Below are 26,289 nucleotides of genomic sequence, written 5' to 3'. Positions count from 1 at the left end.
AGAACTGAGACCACTTAGATACGACTTTTGCAGCAGAGACTGCCACTCTCACAGTGGTCTCATCAGCCACAGGCAGCGCTGCACTAATAGGGTAAGTAGCTAGGACACAACATCCATGGTCGATCTTGATCAGTGGAGAGCCGTACTCAGTGGTTCCTCATAGGAACAAAATGCATGCTGTTAGGTTAAAATGATACAAGTTGGACTAAGGTTCAGAGTTTTGGCATCTAAGATTATGTCAATAAAAGTTTCAACATTTACAGTATAGGAGCTAGTTATTGCTCCTGTCAGAGAAGTTTGGTTTACAATTGGTTTTATTGAATGACTGATACATCTTCAATTACCATTGTATGAACTTGGGATGCATTGCTCATCCCTTACTCTACCTGCGCCCAGCTGCGTACATAAATTTTGAATTTAACATTCCCTGTGGGAAGAAGAATGAATGATCATTGAAGAAAGAAATAATTTGTGGAGGGCCATTTCTTAAAATTATTTCCTGTTTTTGCTCTTCTATATTCAGAAGCACTGTACCATTCCACATAACAGGGAAATGATGGAATACTTCCATTGGGGGGGTGGGGGGAATCATAATGAATAGTGCCCAATGTTGGACAAAATCAGTGAGAACTTGAAAGAAATCTAAAATGTGAAAGATATTGTTAACATGCCAGCAGGTATCAGTGAGTTGATGAAATCTGATAGAGAATTATGAAGTAGTACATTGTGGTAGAGATAATGACACTACCTAAGTGGACACAGTTGAGAAAGGGGGCTAAAATGAAGGATTCCTGGTATGAATGTTTGTAGACCTTTGAAAGTACTCTAGAGATATTCAGAGAGTGGCAATTAAAGCATATACATTCATAAAGGCATCTGAAATACAGACTGAACATACTGCTTTTCTAAGATGCCATACTTGGAGTATTACATCCACTTTGGTCACCTGACCATCAGAAGGTTATGTGAGGTCCTGCTAATGGTGTAGAAATTTTTTTATTAGAATGGTTTTAGTGATGAGTGTTCTCAGTTGTGATTTACACTAGAAAAGCTCAGATGATTATTCCTGGAGCAAAGATTTGGCAAAGGAGCTTTGACACAGCTGTATACAACTGGCTCTGTAAATACAGTAAATCTCGTTCATTTTATTGTCATTCAACCATATGTATACTGCCAAACATGTATACTTAAGGTGCATTTATGACACAAGCTTAAAACGTAAATCAAATTAAAGAGGCTAGGCGTGAGGAGGTTGGTTCACAACAGAGGGATGGGAACCAGTGCAGAGACACAGAGGGGTGTAAAGTGAGCGTAGAAGCAAAAAGTACAAAGGAGAAAAGTAAAAGTGGCAGGCCGACAAATCCAGGGCAAGCATTAAAAAGGGCCACTTTTCAACATAATTGTACAAGGGCTAAGAGAGTTGTAAAAGAGCGCCTGAAGGCTTTATGTGTCAATGCAAGGAGCATTCGTAATAAGGTGGATGAATTGAAAGTGCAGATTGTTATTAATGATTATGATATAGTTGGGATCACAGAGACATGGCTCCAGGGTGACCAGGGATGGGAGCTCAACGTTCAGGGATATTCAATATTCAGGAGGGATAGACATGAAGGAAGGGGAGGTGGGGTGGCGTTGCTGGTTAGAGAAGAGATTAACGCAATAGAAAGGAAGGACATAAGCCGGGAAGATGTGGAATCGATATGGGTAGAGCTGCGTAACACTAAGGGGCAGAAGACGCTGGTGGGAGTTGTGTACAGGCCACCTAACAGTAGTAGTGAGGTCGGAGATGGTATTAAACAGGAAATTAGAAATGTGTGCAATAAAGGAACAGCAGTTATATTGGGTGACTTCAATCTGTATGTAGACTGGGTGAACCAAATTGGTAAAGGTGCTGAGGAAGAGGATTTCTTGGAATGTATGCGGGATGGTTTTTTGAACCAATATGTCGAGGAACCAACTAGAGAGCAGGCTATTCTGGACTGGGTTTTGAGCAATGAGGAAGGGTTAATTAGCGATCTTGTCGTGAGAGGCCCCTTGGGTAAGAGTGACCATAATATGGTGGAATTCTTCATTAATATGGAGAGTGACATAGTTAATTCAGAAACAAAGGTTCTGAACTTAGAGGGGTAACTTTGAAGGTATGAGACGTGAATTAGCTAAGATAGACTGGCAAATGACACTTAAAGGATTGACGGTGGATATGCAATGGCAAGCATTTAAAGGTTGCATGGATGATCTACAACAATTGTTCATCCCAGTTTGGCAAAAGAATAAATCAAGGAAGGTAGTGCACCCGTGGCTGACAAGAGAAATTAGGGATAGTATCAATTCCAAAGAAGTAGCATACAAATTAGCCAGAGAAAGTGGCTCACCTGAGGACTGGGAGAAATTCAGAGTTCAGCAGAGGAGGACAAAGGGCTTAATTAGGAAGGGGAAAAAAGATTATGAGAGAAAACTGGCAGAGAACATAAAAACGGACTGTAAAAGCTTTTATAGATATGTAAAAAGGAAAAGACTGGTAAAGACAAATGTAGGTCCCCTGCAGACAGAAACAGGTGAATTGATTATGGGGAGCAAGGACATGGCAGACCAATTGAATAATTACTTTGGTTCTGTCTTCACTAAGGAGGACATAAATAATCTTCCAGAAATAGTAAGGGACAGAGGGTCCAGTGAGATGGAGGAACTGAGTGAAATACATGTTAGTAGGGAAGTGGTGTTGGGTAAATTGAAGGGATTGAAGGCAGATAAATCCCCAGGGCCAGATGGTCTGCATCCTAGAGTGCTTAAGGAAGTAGCCCAAGAAATAGTGGATGCATTAGTGATAATTTTTCAAAACTCGTTAGATTCTGGACTAGTTCCTGAGGATTGGAGGGTGGCTAATGTAACCCCACTTTTTAAAAAAGGAGGGAGAGAGAAACCGGGGAATTATAGACCGATTAGCCTAACATCGGTGGTGGGGAAACTGCTGGAGTCAGTTATCAAGGATGTGATAACAGCACATTTGGAAAGCGGTGAAATGATCGGACAAAGTCAGCATGGATTTGTGAAAGGAAAATCATGTCTGACGAATCTCATAGAATTTTTTGAGGATGTAACTAGTAGAGTGGATAGGGGAGAACCAGTGGATGTGGTATATTTGGATTTTCAGAAGGCTTTTGACAAGGTCCCACACAGGAGATTAGTGTGCAAACTTAAAGCACACGGTATTGGGGGTAAGGTATTGGTGTGGGTGGAGAATTGGTTAGCAGACAGGAAGCAAAGAGTGGGAATAAACGGGACCTTTTCAGAATGGCAGGCGGTGACTAGTGGGGTACCGCAAGGCTCAGTGCTGGGACCTCAGTTGTTTACAATATATATTAATGACTTGGATGAGGGAATTAAATGCAGCATCTCCAAGTTTGCGGATGACACGAAGCTGGGTGGCAGTGTTAGCAGTGAGGAGGATGCTAAGAGGATGCAGGGTGACTTGGATAGGTTGGGTGAGTGGGCAAACTCATGGCAGATGCAATTTAATGTGGATAAATGTGAAGTTATCCACTTTGGTGGCAAAAATAGGAAAACAGATTATTATCTGAATGGTGGCCGATTAGGAAAAGGGGAGGTGCAACGAGACCTGGGTGTCATTATACACCAGTCATTGAAAGTGGGCATGCTGGTACAGCAGGCGGTGAAAAAGGCGAACGGTATGCTGGCATTTATAGCGAGAGGATTCGAGTACAGGAGCAGGGAGGTACTACTGCAGTTATACAAGGCCTTGGTGAGACCACACCTGGAGTATTGTGTGCAGTTTTGGTCCCCTAATCTGAGGAAAGACATCTTTGCCATAGAGGGAGTACAATGAAGGTTCACCAGATTGATTCCTGGGATGGCAGGACTTTCATATGAAGAAAGACTGGATGAACTGGGCTTGTACTCGTTGGAATTTAGAAGATTGAGGGGGGATCTGATTGAAACGTATAAGATCCTAAAGGGATTGGACAGGCTAGATGCAGGAAGATTGTTCCCGATGTTGGGGAAGTCCAGAATGAGGGGTCACAGTTTGAGGATAGAGGGGAAGCCTTTTAGGATGGAGATTAGGAAAAACTTCTTCACACAGAGAGTGGTGAATCTGTGGAATTCTCTGCCACAGCAAACTGTTGAGGCCAGTTCATTGATTATGTTTAAGAGGGAGTTAGATATGGCCCTTGTCACTACGGGGGTCAGGGGGTATGGAGGGAAGGCTGGGGCGGGGTTCTGAGTTGGATGATCAGCCATGATCATCATAAATGGCGGTGCAGGCTCGAAGGGCCGAATGGCCTACTCCTGCACCTATTTTCTATGTTTCTATGTAAACAGTATAACACTACTGGCGCTTTATGCATGATGAGAACTGGACAGGAGTTCAGTAGTCCTAACAGTTCTTGTCCTAATAGTACAGTATCTCCTGCCTGATGATGGTAGGGGTGGGGAGGAGCTCAAAAGTTGTGGGAAAGACGGGAGGAGTCCTTGAAAAGCTTAGGGCCCTGTGTACACAGCTCTCTTGATAAGTATCTGGGTGGAAGGGAGACTCCGATGATCCTCTCAGCTGTCTTTGGAATCCTTTGTATGGTCTTGTGGCCAGATGCCTTGCAATTCCCATACCAGACAGTGCTGCAAGTGGTCAGGATACTCAATGATGTTCCTGTAAAAGTTGTTTAAAATGGTTGTGTGGAGTGGGGTGTTGGTGGTTGGGGAAACCTTGCTCACCTCAATCTCCTTAGGAAATGGAAATGCTGGTGTGCTTTCTTGACTAAGGAAGTGGTTTGATGGATCAAATATGATAATCCATAATGTGCTCTCCCAGAAACTTGAGGTTCCCTAACTCTGTCCACAGAGGAGCCATTATATGCAGTAATGAGTGGTTAGTTGCACTTTCCTGAAGTCTTAATTTTTGAAACTTGATTTTTCTGATCTGAATCAGTCAGTAATGCTTTGAGTTTGTTCTAGTTGTCATTGTAAATATATTCATTTGCATTGCCAGCTCCATTAAAAGGCGAGAATTTAGTAACCTAGGCTGAAATGGCAAAATAACATTTAAAAACAGTAATTCTCCTTTCAAGGTGTCAGATCTCTCAGTGGGAGAGCATTTTGGAGATGGTGATCAAAATTCTATCTCCTTTACCATAGCATTGGAGAGAGATAGGAATAGACAAGTTACAAAGCATTTAATTGGAGTAAGGGGAAATATCAGGCTATCACGCAGGAACTTGGAAGCATAAATTGGAAGCAGATGTTCTCAGGGAAATGTACAGAAGAAATGTGGCAAATGTTCAGGGGATATTTGCGAGGGGTTCTGCATAGGTACATTCCAATGAGATAGAAAGGATGGTAGGGTACAGGAACCTAGGCTGAAGTACAAATGCTGTTGTAAATCTAGTCAAGAAGAGAATAAGAGCTTACGAAAGGTTCCAAAAAACTAAGTAATAATAGAGGTCTAGAAGATTATAAGGCTAGCAGGAAGGAGCTTCAGAATGAAAATAGGAGAGCCAGAAGGGGCCATGAGGAGGTCTTGGCAGACAGGATTAAGGAAGACCCCAAGGCATTCTACAAGTATCTGAAGAGCAAGAAGATAAGATATGAGAGAATAGGACCAATCAAGTATGACAGTGGAAAAGTGAGTATGGAACCTGAGGATATAGCAGCGGTACTTAATACTTTGCTTCAGTATTCACTACAGAAAAGGATCTTGGCGATTGTAGGGATGACTTACAGTGGACTGAAAAGCTTCAGCATGTAGATATTAAGTAAGAGGATGCGCTGGAGCTTTTGGAAAGCATCAAGTTGGGTAGGTCACTGGGACCAGATGAGATGTACCTCAGGCTACTGTGGGAAGCAAGGGAGGAGATTGCTGAGCCTCTGGCAATGATTTTTGCATCATCAATTAGGACGGGAGAGGTTCTGGAGGATTGGAGGGTTGCGGATGTTGTTCCCTTATTCAAGAAAGGGAGTAGAGATAGCCCAGGAAATTATAGACCAGTGAGTCTTATTTCAGTTGTTGGTAAGTTGATGGAGAAGGTCCTGAGAGGCATAATATGATTAGGAATAGTCAGCGTGGCTTTGTCAAAGGCAGGTCGTGCCTTACGAGCCTGATTGAATTGTTTGAGGATGTGACTAAACATAATGATGAAGGTAGAGCAGCAGATGTAGTGTATATGGATTCTAGCAAGGTATCCCATGCAAGGCTTATTGAGAAAGTAAGAAGGCATGGGATCCAAGGGGACATTGCTTTCTGTGGGCAAGCCAGTTCTGGATCCACAAAGGAAAGTGTGGTTGCAGATGGGTCATATTCTGCATGCAGGTTGGTGACCAGTGGTGTGCCTCGGGGATCTGTTCTGGGACCCCTACTCTTTGTGATTTTTATAAATGACCTGGATGAGGAAGTGGAGGGATGGGTTAGTAAATTTGCTGATGACACAAAGGTTGGGGGTGTTGTGGATAGTGTGGAGGGCTATCAGAGGTTACAGAGGGACATTGATTGAATGCAAAACTGGGCTGAGAAGTGGCAGGTAGAGTTCAACCCAGATAAGTGTGAGGTGGTTCATTTTGGTAGGTCAAGTTTGATGGCAGAATATAGTATTAATGGTAAGACACTTGGCAGTGTGAAGGATCAGAGGGATCTTGGGGTCCAAGTCTTTAGGACACTCAAAGCTGCTGTGCAGGTTGACTGTGGTTAAGAAAACATGGTGCATTGGTCTTCATCAATCGTGGGATTGAGTTTAGGAGCTGAGAAGTAATGTTGCAGCTATATAGGATCCTGGTCAGACCCCACTTGGAGTACTGTGCTCAGTTCTGGTTGCCTCACTACAGGAAGGATGTGGGAAAACCATAGAAAGGGTGCAGAGGAGATTTACAAGGATGTTGCCTGGATTGGGGAGCATACCTTATGAGAATAGGCTGAGTGAACTCTGTCTTTTCTCCTTGGTGTGACGAAGGATGAGAGGTAACCTGATCGAGGTGTACGAGATGATGAGAGGCCTTGATTGTGTGGATTATCAGAGGCTTTTTCCCAGTGTTTAAATGGCTAGCACTAGAGGGCATAGTTGTAAGGTGCTTGGAAGTAGGTATAGAGCAGATGTCAGGGGTGAGTTTTTTTTTGCACAGAGTGGTGAGTGCGCATAATGTACTGCTGGCGATGGTGGTGGAGGCGGATGCAATAGGGTCTTTTAAGATGCTCCTGGATGGGTACATGGAGCTTAGAAAAATAGAAGGCTATGGGTATCCCTAGTTAATTTCTAAGGTAAGGGCATGTTCAGCACACTTTTGTGGGCGAAAGGGCCTGTATTGTAGGTTTTCTATGTTTCTAATTTTGAAAAGCATAAATTTTGAAGTGTTCAGTTTTATGACTATGCCTTGAAAAAGTATTCAGCCCAACCCTTTGTTCACATAAATGAGTATTACAATCTGGGAATTTGATCAATTTAACTTGCAGTTTGTATTTGTCAATCTTGTGCTTTTTTCACAGTAGAGTTCAAAAAAAGGGAAAACTGTAAAGCATGAAAACTAAAAAATTAGAAACTAGAATGTCAGCACAAATATATTCATCCCCCTTTGCTCAGTACATCATTGTACCACCTCTCACAGCTATTACAACCAGTCGTCTTTTTGGATAAGTCTCTGTTAGCTTTACTCAACATGATGGAGCAAGATTTGCCCACTCCTCCATGCAAAGTCGCTCAAGCTGTGCCAGGTTAGTTGGAGAGTGTTGGTGAACAGCAGTCTTGTGGTCTTGCCTGAGATGTTATTTGGATTAAGGTCAGGACTCTGACTGGGCCATTCAAGGACTTCATTGGTGTAGTGGCTCAGAAGAGAGGTGAAGTGGACTGCAGTAGTGATAGGAGATTCCATTGTTGAAGGACTAGATATGAATTTATGTGGATACAATAGAGACACCCAGCTGGTATGTTGCCTCCCAGGTGCCAGCGTCAGGGATGTCTCTGATTGGGTCCACGGCATTCTAAAGGGAGGAGGGTGAGCAGCCAGAAGTCTTTGTACATATGGCACCAATTACATGGGTAGGAAAGTTGAGGTTACATGGGTAGGAAAGTTGAGGTCCTGAAGTGAGATTTTAAGGAACAAGGTAGAAAGCTGAAAAGCAGAACCTCCAGGGTAGTAATCTCTGGCTTGTTGTCTATGCCAACCACCAGAGAGGATAAGAATAGGATGATTTGGCAGATAACTACATGGCTGAGGAACTGGTGCATAGGGCAGGGGCTCAGATTTGTGAATCATCAGAATCTCCTGAATTTTTTTTTTGCTTTTCTTCTTTCTCTTGTAGTTAGTGGGTTTTTTCTTTTAGTTAATTGGGGTTCTCTTTTTCCTTTATAAAAGAATAATTTTTTCTATTATATTATTTTTAAGTTTTTTTTCTTCAGCTTTAACTGTATATATATCAATTTGTTGAAGTCTTGTATCGTTTTATAGCTGTAGAAGATTATGCATCAATAAAAAGATTTTAAAAATGAAGTGGAATCTCTTCTGAGGAAGGTACAACCTGTACAAAATGGACCTGTACCTGAGGGTATCCAATATCCTTGTGGGCAGGTTTGCTAGAGCTGTTTGGGAGGGTTTAAATTAACTTGGAAGGGCAATGGGAACTGGAGTGATTGGGCTGAGGATGGGGTTGTTGGCTAACAGACAGGCAGTGTGTGGTGAGACTGCTAGCAAAGGAAGGCTGATGGCAGGACAAAATTGCAGTCAGGACAAGTTGCGATGTAAAAGGATGATGAATACGGGACTTTGATATATTGATGCACGCAGTATACGGAATAAGGTAGATGAGATTGTCGCACCATTACAGATTGGCATGTAAAGGAGAAGCAGGTAGACAGAGTGGTTGGGGTGCAGGATTACCTGGAGGTTAATTTGCAGGTTGAGTCAGTGAGGAAGACAAATGTAATGTTAGCACTTGTTTTAAGAGGACTAGTATTTAAAAGCAAGGATGTAATATTGAGGCTTTATAATGTGATGTTGAGACTTCACTTGGAATATTGTAAGCAGTTTTGGACCCTTATCTAAGAAAAATGTGCTGACATTGGAAAGGGTTCAAAGGAGTGGTGTTGGGATTGAAAAGCTGATCATATGAGGAGCATTTGATAGCTTTGGGCTGGTACGCACTAGACTTCTGACAAATGAGGGGTGATCTCATTGAAACCTATTGAATGTTAGGTTTCCTTTGGCCTCGATAGGGTGGATGTGGAGGGGATGTTTCCTTTGGTTGGAGAGTTCAGGACCAGAGGACATAGCTTCACGTTGGAGAGATGTCCATTTTGACTGGAAATGAGGGATTTCTTTAGCCAGAGAATGACGCAAACACGAGGAAATCTGCAGATGCTGGAATTTCAAGCAACACACATAAAAGTTGCTGGTGAATGCAGCAAATGAGACAGCATCCTAGGAAGAGGTACAGTCGACATTTCGGGCCGAGACCCTTCATCAGGACTAACTGAAAGAAGAGCTAGTAAGAGATTTGGGAGGGGGAGGGGAGACTTGAAATGATAGGAGAAGACAGGAGGGATGGAGCCAGGAGCTGGACGGTTGATTGGCAAAAGTGATATGAGACGATCATGGGCCAGGAGGCCTAGGGAGAAAGAAAAGGGGGAAGGGGGGAAAAAGCCCAGAGGATGGGCAAGGGGTATAATGAGAGGGACAGAGGGAGAAAAAGAGTGTGTATATAAATAAATAATGGATGGGGTACGAGGGGGAGGTGGGGCATTAGCGGACGTTTGAGAAGTCAATGTTCATGCCATCAGGTTGGAGGCTACTCAGACGGAATATAAGGTGTTGTTCCTCCAACCTGAATGTGGCTTCATCTTTACAGTAGAGGAGGCCATGGATAGACATATCAGAATGGGAGTGGGACGTGGAATTAAAATGTGTGGCCACTGGGAGATCCTGCTTTCTCTGGCGGACAGAGTGTAGGTGTTCAGCGAAACTGTCTCCTTGCCTGCGTCGGGACTCGCCAATATATAGAAGGCCACATCAGGAGCACTGGACGCAGTATATCACCCCAGCCGACTCACAAGTGAAGTGTCGCCTCACCTGGAAGGACTGTCTGGGGCCCTGAATGGTGGTGAGGGAGGAAGTGTAAGGGCATGTGTAGCACTTGTTCCGCTTACAAGGATAAGTGCCGGGAGGGATGGCAGGGACGAATGGACAAGGGAGTCGCATAGGGAGCAATCCCTGCAGAAAGTGGGGGGGGGGGGGGGAGGGAAAGATGTGCTTAGTGGTGGGATCCTGTTGGAGGTGGCGGAAGTTACAGAGAATTATATGTTGGACCCAGAGGCTGGTGGGGTGGTAGGTGAGGACAAGGGGAACCCTATTCCTAGTGGGGTGGCAGGAGGATGGAGTGAGAGCAGATGTGCGTGAAATGGGAGAGATGCGTTTGAGAGCAGAGTTGATGGTGGAGGAAGGGAAGCCCCTTTCTTTAAAAAAGGAGGACATCTCCCTCGTCCTGGAATGAAAAGCCTCATCCTGAGAGCAGATGCAGCAGAGATGGAGGAATTGCGAGAAGGGGATGGCATTTTTGCAAGAGACAGGGTGAGAAGAGGAATAGTCCAGATAGCTGTGAGTCAGTAGGCTTATAGTAGACATCAGTAGATAAGCTGTCTCTAGAGATAGGGACAGAAAGATCAAGATGGGGGAGGGAGGTGTCGGAAATGGACCAGGTAAACTTGAGGGCAGGGTGAAAGTTGGAGGCAAAGTTAATGAAGTCAACGAGCTCAGCATGCGTGTAGGAAACAGCGCCAATGCAGTCGTCGATGTAGCGAAGGAAAAGTGGGGGACAGATACCAGAATAGGTTTGGAACATAGATTGTTCCACAAAGCCAACAAAAAGGCAGGCATATCTAGGACCGATATGGGTGCCCATAGCTGCACCTTTAGTTTGGAGGAAGTGGGAGGAGCCAAAGGAGAAATTATGAAGAGTAAGGACTAATTCCGCTAGATGGAGCAGAGTGGTGGTAGGGGGGAACTGGTTAGGTCTGGAATCCAAAAAGAAGCAGAGAGCTTTGAGGCCTTCCTGATGGGGGATGGAAGTAAATAGGGATTGGACATCCATGGTGAAAGTAAAGCGGTGGGGCCCAGGGAATTTAAAATCATTGAAATCTGTGGAATTTGTTGCCACAGGTGGCTACGGAGGCCAGATCTAGATGTATATTTAAGGCAGAGGTTGATAGATTCTTGATCAGGCTTCATGGGATATGGGGAGAAGGCTGGAAACTGGAACTGAGAGGGAAATGGATCAGCCATGATGAAATGGTGGAGTAGACTTGATGGTGCAAATGGCCCGATTCTGCTCCTATATCTTGCAGTCCTATCTTATTTGTAGCTACTCCATGGTTGCCCTGAAAGTGTGCTTTCAATTGTTGTCCTACTGAAAGACTAACTTCCTGTCCAGTTTAAGCTTTCTGGCAGATGTTAGCAGATTTTTATTGTGGATCTGTCAGCAGCATTCATACTCACATCAGTCTTGACCAGATTTCCAGTCCTTACTGCTGAAAAACTATCTCCATAGCATAATGCTTCTTCCACCATACCTTACAGTAGGAATGATGTAACTGGCTGATGCTTTTTTCCATGTCATAAGGAAATCAGCAGATCTACTTGTTCATTGGTACTTTATTACAGGCTTCTGATCATCCATTAGCTTATTAATTTGTTGGTTTGCTTTTAATTGATCTGTCGGTATGCTTGCTCTATTTATTGCTAATTAACTGTCTCCTACTGAAATAATGTATCCACTTTCAAGTCGATTAAGCAGTTGGAATTTATTACATTACCCATTTACTGCCTGCTACTTAATGTGAGTATGTTTCCTAACTACTGTTTTGCCGGTGGAATCACATAAACTTAAGTTGAATGTTTTTGTTCAGTATTATTTGAAGCCTCATCATGCATTCTTATATTGATATTTCCAAATACACCACTAGTTCCATCAAATATTGGTCATAAGTAAGTACTATTCACTTATGACAGATTTTTTTTGTGCAGCTAGTACCCTAATGCCTTCAGTTTTGTAGGTGTGAATACTGACTGCAGTTTCAATGTCTTATCAACTCCTTATTCAGTGTGAAGACAGTCATGTAACATGCTGTGTATAATTTGAGCTAAATTATTTGAACAGATCTAAATATGAATTTAAAAAGCTTTCTTCAAGTAAAATTACGTAGTTGGGAATTAAACTGAGATTTGTAATGCCAGTGCTGCCTGCTCTTTTTTTCTTGTTCCCTTTAGTGACAAGCTGAAAACAGTGTTCTGAAATGCTCATTTCTCAGCTAAGTTGAGGGAAGAATGTCTCCATCACTTTATACTGTACTCCATTATAATTTAACTCCATTTAATTTAATTTAAAGCTGTTTTCCATCCAGGAAACAATATAATTTGCTCAAAAACACCAATTTAGAATGTTTATTGAAAAGTGATTTGTACAGCTGTGATTAAGACAATCAGATACAGGAGCAGAATTAGACCATTTGGCCCATCATGTCTGCACTGCCATTTCATCATGGCTGATCCATTTCCCCTTACCCCAATCTCCTGTGTTCTGCCCGTATCCCTTCATGCCCTGACAAATCAAGAATCTTATCAACCTCTGCCTTGTATATACCCAATGACTTGTCTCCGCAGCTATCTGTGGCAATCAATTCCACAGATTTACCACTCTGGCTACAGAATTTGCTGCTCATTTCCATTCTAAATGGACATCCCTCTATTCTGAGGCTACATTCTCTGGTCTTTGACACCCTGACCATAGGAAACACCCTCAACACATCCACTCTGTTGAGACCTTTCAACATTCAATAGGTTTCAATGTGATTTTTTTTCTCTCTCTCTTCCACACTATTGAAAGGATGTGATTAAACTTGAGGGGGCGCAGGAAAGAATCATAAGGACATTGCCTGGATTGGAGGCCTTGAAGAAAGATTGCATAGGTTATAACCTTTTTCTGTGCAGCAAAGGAGGCTGATGGCTGTCATGATAAAATTCTGAGAGTCACTGGCAGGATAGATGCTCAATGTATTTTTTCCAGAATAGAGGTTTCTTACAATTAGAAGGCAAGTTTAAAGTGCACCTAAGGGGTAAAAGTTTCAGGCAGTACTTGGTATCTGGAGTTATCTGTTAAAGATGGGTCATCTGCAGAAGGACTTGACATTAGGAGTATGGAGATAAAAAACGAGGCAGATGAATACAGTGAGGGGATGTATATGGTCGTGCAGTTTGTCGAAGGAATAAAGGCCATAAGACACAGGAGCAGAATTAGGTCATTTGGCCAATTAAGTCTGCTTCGCCATTCAATCATGGCTGATTCCCCCTCCCCCTCCCCCTTAATTACGTGTCCAATCAAGAACCTGACAAGCTCTGTCTTAAATACATGCAATGACCTGGCCTTAGCTGTCTGTGGTAACAAATTCACCTCCCTCTAGCTAAAAAAAAATTTCTCCACATCTGTTTTAATGGATGCCTTTCTATCCTAAAGCTGTCCACCACTGTGGGAAATATCCTTTCCACATCTACTCCGTCTAGGCCTTTCAGCATTCGAAAGGTTTCAATGAGATCCTTCCTCATACTTCTGAATTCCAACGAGTACAGACCAGAGCCATCAAACTTTCCTCGCATGATAACCCTTTCATTCCCGGAATCATCCTTGGACCCTCCCCTATGCCAGCACATTTCTCCTTAGATAAGGAGACCAAAACTGTTCACTATACGCAAGGTGAGGCCTCAACAGTGCCTTAGAAAGCATCAGCATATCATCCCTGCTCTGGTATTCAAGACCTCTTGAGATGAATGCTAACATTGTCTTTGCCTTCCTCACCACTGACTCAACCTGCAAGTTAAACTTTAGGGTGTTCTGCACAAGGACTCCCAAGTCCCTTTGCAGCTTAAATTTTTAGATATTCTCCCCATTTATTTCTGCTTCCAAAGTACATGACCATGCATTTCCAACATTGTATTTCATTTGCCACTTTCTTGCCCATTCTCCTAATCTAAGTCCTTCTGCAGCCTGCCTGTTTCATCACCACTGCCTACCCTTCCACCAATCTTTCTATCTTCTGCAAACCTGGCAGCAAAGCCATCTATTCCATCATCTAAAACATTTATATACAGCATAAAAAGAAATGGTCCCAACACGGACTCCTGTAGAACACTACTAGTCACTGGCAGCCAACCAGAAAAAGACCCTTTTATTCCCACTTGCTGCCACTTACTAATCAGCCAATGCTCTAACTATGTTATTAATTTTCCTGTTATCATGGGCTCTTAACTTGGTAAGCAGCCTCATGTGTGGCACCTTGTCAAAGGCCTTCTGAAAGTCCCAAGTATACAGCATCCACTGCATCTGCTTTATTATTCTACTTGTAATCTCTTCAAAGAATTCCAACAGGTTCATCAGGCACAGTTTTCCCTTAAGGAAACTGTGCTGACTTTGTCCTGTTTTGTCTTATCACCTGATCTTGAACAAGTGACTCCAACATCTTCCCAACCACTGAGGTCAGGCTAATTGGTCTATAATTTCCTGTCTGCTCCCTTCCTCCTTTCTTCAAGAGTGGAGTGATATTTGCAAATTTCCAGTCCTCTGGCACCATGCCAGAGTCCAATAATTTTTGAGAGTAGAATATTTTCTAACAGGAAGTGAATTCAGAAATTGGAGGTGCAAAGGGGATTGTTGAGTGGTAGTGTAGGATTCCATAAAGATTATTATCTTGCTGGCTAAGTCGGGAGTAAGAAAGGCAAATTTAATGTTAGCATTCATTTTCAGAGGACTAGAATATAAAAGCAAAGCTGTAATGCTGAGGCTTTATGAGACATTGGTCACGCTGCATTTGGAGTATGGTGAATGGTTTTGGGCTCCTTTTCTAAAGAAGGATGTGCCTGCACCGGAGGGGGTCCAGAGGAGATTTAAGAATGATCTTGGGAGTGAACGGGTTAATGTAAGGAGGGTTTGATGGCCCTGGGCCTGATTATTGCTGAAGCTTAGAAAAATGAGGGGGGGGGTGCGGGTGATCTTATTGAAACCTATTGAATATTGAAAGATCTGCGGAGTGGACATGGAGAGGATGATTCCAACAGTGAGTCTAGGACCAGAGGGCACAGCCTCAGAATAGAACCATGTACCTTTAGAACAGCGATGAGGAAGTACTTTAGCCAGATGTTGAAGCTGGAATTCATTGCCACAGATCGCTGTAGAGGCCATGTCATTGGCTATATTTAAACTGGAGGTTGATTCATTCTTGATTAGTAAGGACGTTGAATGTTATGGGTAGAAGGCAGGAGAATGGGTTTGAGAGGGATAATAAATCAGCCAATGCCAGCAATGTCAGATTGAATGACGGAGCAGATTCAATGGGCTAAATCAGCGGTCCCCAACCACCGGGCCGCAAAGCATGTGCTACCAGGCCGCAAAGCATGTGCTACCGGGCCGCGAGGAAACGGTATGATGGCGATATGAGTCAGCTGCACCTTTCCTCATTTCCTGTCACGCACTGTTGAGCTTGAACGCACCTGAGGTCATTACGCATGTCAGCGCGGGAAGGAGATCAACCCCTTGAGCTTGCAAATGACGGCGGGCTGAAAAGTATGTTTGACATAACATCTCTGCTGGCATTCTGGATCAAAGTCAAGGCTAAATATCCTGAGATAGCCACGAAAGCACTGAAAATGTTGCTTCCATTTCCAACATATCTCTGCAATGAATGCAATGAAAACTAAATTGCGGAATAGACTGGACATAAAGAACCCCCTTCGAGTATCGCGGTCTCCCTTCACCCCTCGTTAGGACCGTGTTGTTGCAGGAAAACAAGCCTAGGGCTCCCACTGATTCAGGGATATTGGTGTGTTGCAATGATTTTATATGTTCATACGGGGAAAATATGCGCTGTATGTTTAATATCCAAACATTACTTAAAATGTTATGATGCTATTGACTTATAAGTGACTTTTATAACCATATAACAATTACAGCATGGAAACAGGCCATCTCTGCCCTTCTAGTCCGCGCCGAACGCTACTCTCACCTAGTCCCACCGACCTGCACTCAGCCCATAACCCTCCATTCCTTTCCTGTCCATATACCTATTCAATTTTTCTTTAAATGATAATATCGAACCTGCCTCTACCACTTCTACTGGAAATTCGTTCAACACTTACTTCAAACTCCCCTGTCCTCCCTGATAATTGACTTATCACTATATTCATGCAAGGAAAATATGAGCAGTGTGTTTAATATTAAATTTGTTAGATAAATCCTTTTAGAAATGAAATTGAGTGTATTCGCCACTTATCACCTAGATTCCGGCCGTGATACCCCCCCCCCCCCCCCCCGCAGGAACAGAATTGCCAAAAACAATCTGTAGAAAAAAAACAGCACGAACATGCATGTACACTGGTGCCCGCGCAAAGCTTCATGGTCATTGTAGTCTTTCTCAGGGTAAACACAACATATTTGACTGCTACCCCTGTCTGTTGGCAACCCTACCCCCCCCCCCCCCCCCGGTCGGCCGGTCCGCAAGAATATTGTCAATAATATACCAGTCCGCAGTGCAAAAAAGTTTGGGGACCCCTGGGCTAAATGACCTAATTTTGCTCAAATGTCGTATGGTAATCTTTACAAGCACTTGGATGAACTAGGTGTAGATGTGGAATTAATGTGGGTAAGTGGGATGTTTTTAAAAAAAAAAGGAAAAAGGGTATAATGCTCAGCATAGACGTAGGCCAAAAGGTCTGTTTTCTTTGCTTTACAATCGACTCTCACATGCTCCTTGATTTTACTGTACGGAAATGTTCCACTATATTTTCTCAAAACCAGTCAAAAATACTTAAGGATTTTCAAGCTGCTTTCCAGATTTTGCTAGTGTTGCTCCAATCTACTGTATCTTTTTTTTTGTTCTGTTTTGTTGGGTTTTCATGAAACAAATGTCAGTCCATATCCTTCCCCAAGCCTGCTCTGCCACTTAGCCTCTTTTGTACAGTTTTCCTCCACCATCTGAAGGTAGAGCGTTCCTATTAAACGGTTGATAAGCCGGAATGTCATAAAGCGAAGAAGCAATTACCATTTATTTATATGGGAAAAATTTGTGAGCATTCGCAGACCCAAAAAACACCTACTAATCATGCCAAATAACACAAAACCTAAAATAACAGTAACATGTAGTAAAAACAGGAATGATATGATAAATACACAGTCTATATAAAGTAGAAATACTTTTCTACAATCATTGCCACACTGTTCTCTGTAGTGAAAATCTCACGTAAGCGCTCTCGGCAAAAACACGGCGCAAGCGCTCTCCGCAGAAAGACTCTTTCCAGTAACCTTTAAGCTGTGAAGCTCCCAAATCATACAAAATAACGCATAAAAATATACAGCCTATATAAAATAGAAATAATGTATGTACAGTGTAGTATCACTTACTGGAATCGAGAAGTCAGCGCCGAGTACACTGATGATGGTGTGTTAGGCTGAGTCGTCGGAGGTTGGGGTGGTGCAGTAGTCCCCAACCTCCAGGCAGTGAACCGATGCCGGTCCGTGAAGCATGCAGGGGTGAGGTGGTGGCCAGCACTTCTTTAACAAAAAAGCTGAAATAAACAAGCTAATTAATTAGGTGCCGCCTGGCACGTAAATGTCAGCCCAGATCAGGGGCGACAATTGCCTCTGATCTGGGCTGATATTTACGTGTTGGGCGGCACCTAATTAATTAGCTTGTTTATTTCGACTTTTTTTCTTAAAGGTATTCTTGGTGTGTCCCGGCCACCGCTGCATTCTCCGCTGCAATGTATTGGTCCGCGGCACAGGGGTTGAGGTGGTGGGACACTGGGGTGTCATCTCATCGTCGTCTGTTTCCATCAGGGTAGGCAGGTCATTTTCTTCTATGTCTGCCTGCCTCGATGTTGAAGGTCGAGGTTCGTCGTCTGCTGTGGCTGATGGGGAAGGCTTGAAAAACGACAGTATGCTTGACTGCTTAGCCTCGTGCATTTTTCTATCATACAGCACTCAAACCATCTTGCAAATATGCCCTGAAGCGATGTACCCTTTCAAAATTAAAGTCGTACTTTTCTGCAAATCATTGAAACGAAAATGTGGTGGAACCCTCAAAGTCCTTATTGTGTGAATATGTGCTGTGGTAATTTCTACCATGTAGGTTAAGCATTAATGTTTACTAGCAAATTAGTAATCTGCTTAATTTTTGCAAGTGTTCCTTCAGAAATATACTGCTTATGTTTCTGAACCAGCTTATTAAATTAAGAGTTCAGATTTCACCAAAGTCCTACTTAAAATAGATCTTGTGGCACTTGAAAGAAAACAGCTCTCGATTGACAGCTGTGCATGGTTCACCTCTGGTGTTATAGCAGGTTCTGAGATGAAAATCCACTTTCACCAATCTGGGGTTGAACCGTATTCTTGTTAGCTTTGTTCCCGCTCAGAAGGTAAAAATATTTGTTAACGTACGCTTCTGAAACCCTTAAACAAAGTCTAAAAGCCGAAGATATGATCATCTATATTTACTCTGTTACGTACCCCGTAACTGGGTTGCCAAACCAGCAGAAATGGATCACTCAGTTGGAGTCTGGAGTACTAGAACTAAGAAAGTTTTATTAAAGAAACAAGCAACACAGTAATCGAAAGGATAATAAATGCAACAATTCAACAATGATAACCACACATGTGCACAGAATTAAGATAACAGCATCCATCAAGCTCTATCGTTGTCTAGGGGTAAATGACCAATTTCAAAATGACTCAAAGTTCAGTTCGCAGTAATCGTTGCCATGGCGATGGACAAGGTGGGGGAAGAGAGACAGAGAACAACTCATCATTCAGCACAGCTTCACTCACAGACCAGCAAGATTGCTCACGAGCAACTTTTGGGCGGGTCCTTGGTGATGTCACCTGAGGTCACCGACTGTGACCCCTCCTCCAGATGCGGTCGATCCTCTGCAGTGAACCCGGCACCCAGGCAAGGGCGGACACACACCGGGTTCCCGCTGATCGTACCTTTCCACCCTGTGCGTTGTCCGGTACTTCTCACCACTCGTGAGAGGCGCACCGCTTCCAGGGTCTCGTTACCTCGGGTGGCGTGTGTGTCGCCTTAGCGAACCTGTCCCTTTTTATCCCCCTGCTGGGGTATCGCCTGTCCATCACTTCAAACAGTTCAGGGTTCAAAGAGGGGAGCCGCTCCAGACAGTTCTCTCTCCCACATCCCTTCATTACACATCTCCAGACGCTGCTCCATTGTTCCTTATCTCTCCTTCCCCTGAGGGCAGGTGGCAGACCAACTGCTGATGCCACTGATGCTAGCCCAGGCCAGCAAACATCTTAATTTTATGTGTATTCTCGTAACACTTCCCCCCTTTAAAGATTTTTACCGGGAGGTAAAAATTACAAACATGACTACATTATCTGATACATACACAATATACATCTTTAACAGTTATTTAGCTAATACAGAGAATTTGAAGCTGTCAACACCTTGACAGACAGTCATCACATTTTCTGTTCCTTTTACACGTGTTATTAATAATCCCTTAGACCAGGCTCCAACTCAGCAAACTTCATAGTGGCCAAAAACACTGATGAATTGCGACCAATGTAACCTCTCATTTGGTTTTGTCCCGGACCACAACAACAAGGGTCGTCCCATTCCGGCTCAGTTTTCTCTCGCAAGGGCTTAGTAGGAGGGGGACGGGTATTGACCGCAGAGTTATTGCAAAACTTCCTGCAGTACCCCACCATCTCCAAAAGCCTTCTGAGGGCCCTCTTGTCTGTCGGGGTTGGGAGGTCAGCGATAGCCTGCACTGTAGCTTGCATCACTGCCAGCTGCCCCTGTGTCACCACAATTCCCAGGTAAGTGACCCTTGTGTGGCCGAATTCATTTTTTTCAAGGTTCACTATCAAACTGGCTTCAGACAGCCGTATTAAATTGCCAATACACACCTCTGTGTTCATCAGCCCTTTAGTCACTGAATTACTCGAAAAATATGGGTGTTGTTTACTTGGCTGCCCTATTGTAACCACAATCACCCAACGTCCCAGTTCTTTGCATTTCCTCGGGACAATCAAACACATGGGTGCGAGTCGTTTAATTACTCCTTCGGGGATTAAGGGAGAGACCTTATCAGTAGACCTGGCCAAAACAATAGCCTTCTCCCATCTGACCGATCCCATCCTAATCTTTTCAAAATGGTTTTTTCCTCTTAGCAGGGGGCCCCTAGCTTCATTGATTTCCACGCTAACACCGACTAGGTTTGTTAGCATATCAAAAGCCGGTGACCGTCTCAGTTCGCGTCGGTCATGATCAATAACATTTTTCCCCCTGGGCAGCCGGTAAATCTCTTTCATGATTCCACCAACTGTTTCCTCCAGCACTGCAAAATGTCCACCGGGGGGTACCTCGTGGGCCATGTTAAAAACCTCATCCCCATAACTCTTTTGCACCACCCCCCACTCCTCATCTGCGGATACTGTCCTTGATTTCCCTTTCTTCCTTAGCACTTCCTCATCCGCACAATAGCCTACTAGTTCCCTTGTCAAGGCTGTGTCAGAGAGAGCTGTCTCTGCAAAACCCATCAGCCCCTCGCCTCGCTCCTGCGTCTGCACAAATTCTTTCCTGGCTACTGCTACGTCCGTCCCAGCTCCCTCACTACCTCTTATCTCACTACACCCTGTCTCATACAAGGTTGGCAGAAATGTTTCAGCCAAATTCACCATCGCGGGCGGGGCCTCCATGCTGGCAGGCTGACCCGTCAATCTCACGACTGGGAACACGATACCTCCGGCGATGTCATTACCGAGCAAGACTTCCACGTCTTTCATCGGTAATTCGGACCTCACCCCGATCGTGACTACTCCAGAGACCAGGTTGCTCTGTAAATGTATCTGGTGCAAAGGGACTGACTCTGTCCCTTCCCCAACACCTTTGACCTCTACCTCCCCAGTCTGGGTCTCTGAGCTAAACTCTAATACACTCTTCAGTATTAGTGACTGACACGCTCCCGTGTCTCTCCAGATCCGCACTGGAACTGGTTTTAACCCCTCCTTCACTGACACCAGTCCGGCCGAGATAAACCTCTCGCGCCCTTCCTGGACTTTTTCAGACCTGTCCTTCCCTAGCGGTTCGCTTAACAGCTCAATACAGCCATTCAAAATTTCCGCTTTTCCTTTCCCCGTCTCCTTCCTTGGGGCAAAGCACCTGGACGCAAAGTGTCCGACTTTCCCACAATTATAACAGACGACCCCAGGAGACTTCCGACCAGACTGCTCCCGGTCTACCTTATCCTTTTCACTAGTCCCCGGCTTACTTTCTGACTTTTCCGGCGGACTCTCCCCGCCGTCCTGACTACCCTTCTGGTAGCCTTTACTCGGGGCAACCTTCATTTTATGCGTCAACGCATACTCATCCGCTAACTTAGCAGTTGCGGCTAACGTGGCTGCCTCTTTCTCATCGAGGTAGGGTCTCATACCCTCAGGGACACAACCTTTAAACTGCTCAATCAGAATCAGCTGCAGCAGTCTGTCATAATCCCCCTCTACCCCTTTCGAGGCGCACCAACGCTCACAATATGTTTGCATCTCGCGAGCAAACTCCAAATACGTGCGGTCCCACCGCTTCCTCGCATTCCGGAACCTCTGCCGGTATGCCTCCGGGACCAACTCATAAATCCTGAGGATGGCCTCCTTCACCACCTCATACTTCTGGGCATCTTCCGCGGATAAAGCGGAGTAAGCTTGTTGGGCCTTCCCTTTCAGTACACTCTGAAGTAAGACAACCCACTTATCCCTCGGCCATTCCTGACTTATAGCCACCTTTTCGAAGTGGAGAAAGTACCGATCCACATCGGTATCGTCAAATGGGGGAACCAGCCTTACCTCCTGGGTCGCCCGGAACCCTCCACCTTGGTTCGGCACGAGCCCCTGCTCGGCCCTTATCTTTAACTTCTCCAGCTCAAATTCCCTTTCCCTCTGTTTCTCCTCTCTCTCCAACTGTCTGTCCCTCTCTCTCTCTTCTCTCTCCAACTGTCTTTCTCTCTCTTGCCTTTCTACCTGCTTCTCTTCGTGTTCTAACTGCCGTACCCGGAACTCGTGCTCGAGTCTCAGTTTTTCAAGCTGTACCTGTACCGCGTCTCCAGCAGGTTTTTCAATAGACACCTCCCCCAGCTCACCTTGGGGAAACACACCTTTAGATACATAGTGCTCTACAATAGCTCTGTGTATCTCCTCTCTCCTCATTGTCGACTTCACCTTAGCAAGATTCACCCGTTTGGCCACAGCTATCAATTCCGATTTCCTGGCATCCTCTAATGCCTCCAAGGTCGGCGCCTTTATAAATTCCTCAACCTCCATTTCTGCTGTTTGTCTTTTCTTTCTTTCGGGAATTTTAACCCAATCAATTTTACTCCGTCCCAAATTTAGCGTTCAAAATCCCGGACGAGCCCCCACTTATGTTACGTACCCCGTAACTGGGTTGCCAAACCAGCAGAAATGGATCACTCAGTTGGAGTCTGGAGTACTAGAACTAAGAAAGTTTTATTAAAGAAACAAGCAACACAGTAATCGAAAGGATAATAAATGCAACAATTCAACAATGATAACCACACATGTGCACAGAATTAAGATAACAGCATCCATCAAGCTCTATCGTTGTCTAGGGGTAAATGACCAATTTCAAAATGACTCAAAGTTCAGTTCGCAGTAATCGTTGCCATGGCGATGGACAAGGTGGGGGAAGAGAGACAGAGAGAACAACTCATCATTCAGCACAGCTTCACTCACAGACCAGCGAGATTGCTCACGAGCAACTTTTGGGCGGGTCCTTGGTGATGTCACCTGAGGTCACCGACTGTGACCCCTCCTCCAGATGCGGTCGATCCTCTGCAGTGAACCCGGCACCCAGGCAAGGGCGGACACACACCGGGTTCCCGCTGATCGTACCTTTCCACCCTGTGCGTTGTCCGGTACTTCTCACCACTCGTGAGAGGCGCACCGCTTCCAGGGTCTCGTTACCTCGGGTGGCGTGTGTGTCGCCTTAGCGAACCTGTCCCTTTTTATCCCCCTGCTGGGGTATCGCCTGTCCATCACTTCAAACAGTTCAGGGTTCAAAGAGGGGAGCCGCTCCAGACAGCTCTCTCTCCCACATCCCTCCATTACACATCTCCAGACGCTGCTCCATTGTTCCTTATCTCTCCTTCCCCTGAGGGCAGGTGGCAGACCAACTGCTGATGCCACTGATGCTAGCCCAGGCCAGCAAACATCTTAATTTTATGTGTATTCTCGTAACAACTCCCAGTGGATTAATTTGCCAACTCAAAAGTAGACTTGCATAAGGTCCTATGGCAGTTTTCAAATATTGCTCCATGTACAGTATGACTATCTCTTGTGCCAGGGTTGCTACCAGTTTTACATTACATTACTGTATAAAGCTGAGCTCTTTATTAACCTGTAAATGTAAATTTGCTGGATCGAATAACGACAGCACAAAAAGATCGTTACTTTTCACCCGTTTATTTCTTCGAGCACAGTCGGTGAGTGAACTTGGTTCCGACATCAGGGAGAGAAGTGTTCTCATCTCTCTAGTGGTTCAACAAGTTCACTACCTGATGTCAGAATTGTTGGAAGTTATAAGGCCACCAATACAAAAGAACAATCAGTTTGATAACCATTCCATCCAAGTCAATGGACTATTGATACAAAAGAACAATCAGTTTGATAGACACTCCAGCCACCTTAACTAAAGAAAGGAATGTCCTACCTGGTTTGTTGGAGCCACAACTTAATTGCAAAGATAAGAACATCCATCAAATTTCATGCGCATCTTCTCTCACCCCATCCTCCTGCCACCCCACTAGGAATAGGGTTCCCCTTGTCCTCACCTACCACCCCACCAGCCTCCGGGTCCAACATATAATTTTCCATAACTTCTGCCACCTCCAACGGGATGTCACCACCAAGCACATCTTTTCCTCTCCCCCCCCCCCCGCTTTCCACAGGGATTGTTCCCTACGCGACTCCCTTGTCCGTTCATCCTCCCCATTCCTCCTCACCAATCTCCCTCCCGGAACTTATCCTTGTAAGCGGAACAAGTGCTACATATGCCCTTACACTTCCTCCCTCACCACCATTCAGGGCCCCCGACAGTCCTTCTAGGTAAGGCGACGCGTCACCTGTAAGTCGGCTGGGGTGATATACTGCGTCTGGTGCTCCCGGTGTGGCCTTCTATATATTGGCGAGGCCCGACGCAGGCTGGGAGACCGTTTCGCTGAACACCTACGCTCTGTCCGCCAGAGAAAGCAGGATTTCCCCGTGGCCACACATTTTAATTCCATGTCCCATCCCCATTCTGATGTGTCTATCCTTGGCCTCCTCTACTGTCAAGATGAAGCCACACTCAGGTTGGAGCAACACCTTGTATTCCATCTGGGTAGCCTCCAACCTGATGGCATGAATATTGACTTCTCTAACTTCTGTTAATGTCCCTCCTCCCCTTCGTACCCCATCCCTTATTTATTTATTTATCTATCCCCCCCTTCTCTTTTTTCTCCCTCTGTCCCGCTCACTATAACTTCTTGCCTGCTCTCCATCCTCTGGGCTCCCCTCCCCCTTTCTTTCTCCCTAATCTTCCCATCCTATGATCCTCTCCCTTCTCCAGCCTTGTATCCCTTTTGCCAATCAACTTTCCAGCTCTTAGCTCCATCCCTGCCCCTCCTGTCTTCTATCATTTCGGATCTCCCCCTCTCACTTCCAAATCTCTTACTATCTCTTCTTTCGGTTAGCCCTGACGAAGAGTCTCGGCCCAAAACGTCGACTGTACCTCTTCCTATAGATGCTGCCTGGCCTGCTGCGTTCACCAGCATTTTTTGTGTGTGTTGATCAAATTTATGCTTTAATTAAGAAAGGAATGTCCTGTCTAACTTTCATCAGGTACTGCCGTTTGTCAAAACCAAAAGGTGTGAAAAGCCAGGAGACATCTTATGTGGATCTGGGTGAACATTTAGCCTTATCTTGCTCCAAAGAAAGCAGCTATGAAACATTATTCAAACCCACTGCAGTCACCCACAAAATACACAGACAGTTGGTACTTAACCCATTGTTTACAGGAATCTGAGAATTCCTCATTCCCTTAAGCTTTATCAAACATAATGCAAAGATCTTACAAAGAGCAACTTTGACTTGTGCCTATCTTTTCTTTGATTTCATTTTGTTGATCTAATCTTTCATTTTGCTGCACTGTTGTATAAAGGATTCAACAGTTAAAATTCACCAGGTTTTAAGATGTGGAAGAGTTGAAACTTCAAAATTGTTAATTCGTGGTAGCAGTCTGTGCTGTGGTTTGAAGCAGAGACTGAAAGGAAACTGCTAAATTTAATTGGGAGTCTCCTATCTGACTGACAATTGTAAACACCTTTCCCAAAAAAAAATCATGAGGACCAATAAAAAAAAGTTAGGGGGAACATTCCAGATTGTTCTGAACACTCTGCAGTGCAATATGTTTGTTGCAAACAGAATTGTTTTCAGAAATGCTGTCCATTGGATAATCATCTTTGAATATTGCTACTTGCAGCACATTTTAGGAGTATGCTAGACAACTGGGTGACCCGTTGGGGCACCCTTTGAGAGAAGGGTAGTGCAGTCTGATGTGACCAGAATGAACATTAAATTTTCCTGAATGCTATTGCTATCTCTTTGAGTTGGAAATTAAAGAAGAAAAATTCAGCTTATTAAAGAAGAAAGATGCATAGCAAGACAAATATGTGACAAGAATGAACATTAGATATCCATGAGGTAAATTTGAAGGAATCGGGCTTGCCGGGTCGGGTCTGGAATTAAATGTCCGATGTGATGATGGATTTGGCCTGGAATAATCACAGAAGGATTCCATCGATTCCTAGTTGGAATAACTTCTTTGGCATCAAAGGATGTCGTTTGGAAGAGGCAATTGTATTGTCTGATGGTCATTGAACTGACATCAGCAGAAATGTGACGGCATGCGAGTCGTGCATTTTGCCTTGCTCTTTCTCTGTCGAGGTATTGTCGTCGAAAGCGGCCATTGTCGTTTTCAGCAACTCTCACAGTAATTACTCTGTGCCGCATATTCTTGAGTTGATCATTTCCTTTTCTCCTGTCTCTTCCTCTCTCCTTCTCTGCCTGTTTTTGTCATTCTGGAGACGTGCAGCCCTTTCGTCCTTTGTCTCTTCATCTCTTCTACCATTTGTTCTTTCTCTCTGATCCTGGAGTTGTGCAGCCTGATCGGATTCTTGTTCTCTCCTCCATCTGTGCCTATT

At 44.4% G+C, this 26,289-nt stretch overlaps 1 protein-coding gene across 2 annotated transcripts in view; it reads left to right on the top strand.

Moving 5' to 3' along the window:
- The window catches only part of trim33 (tripartite motif containing 33), a 220,895-nt gene that overhangs the window by 91,129 nt on the left and 103,477 nt on the right, over positions 1-26,289 (top strand). The gene's annotated exons all lie outside the window — the stretch shown is intronic.

Source organism: Mobula hypostoma, chromosome 3 (genome assembly GCF_963921235.1).
Source record: "Mobula hypostoma chromosome 3, sMobHyp1.1, whole genome shotgun sequence".
NCBI classification, from domain to species: domain Eukaryota; kingdom Metazoa; phylum Chordata; class Chondrichthyes; order Myliobatiformes; family Myliobatidae; genus Mobula; species Mobula hypostoma.
The sequence above is the reverse complement of the archived record's forward strand: the minus strand, read 5'-3'. Positions and strand labels throughout refer to the sequence as shown.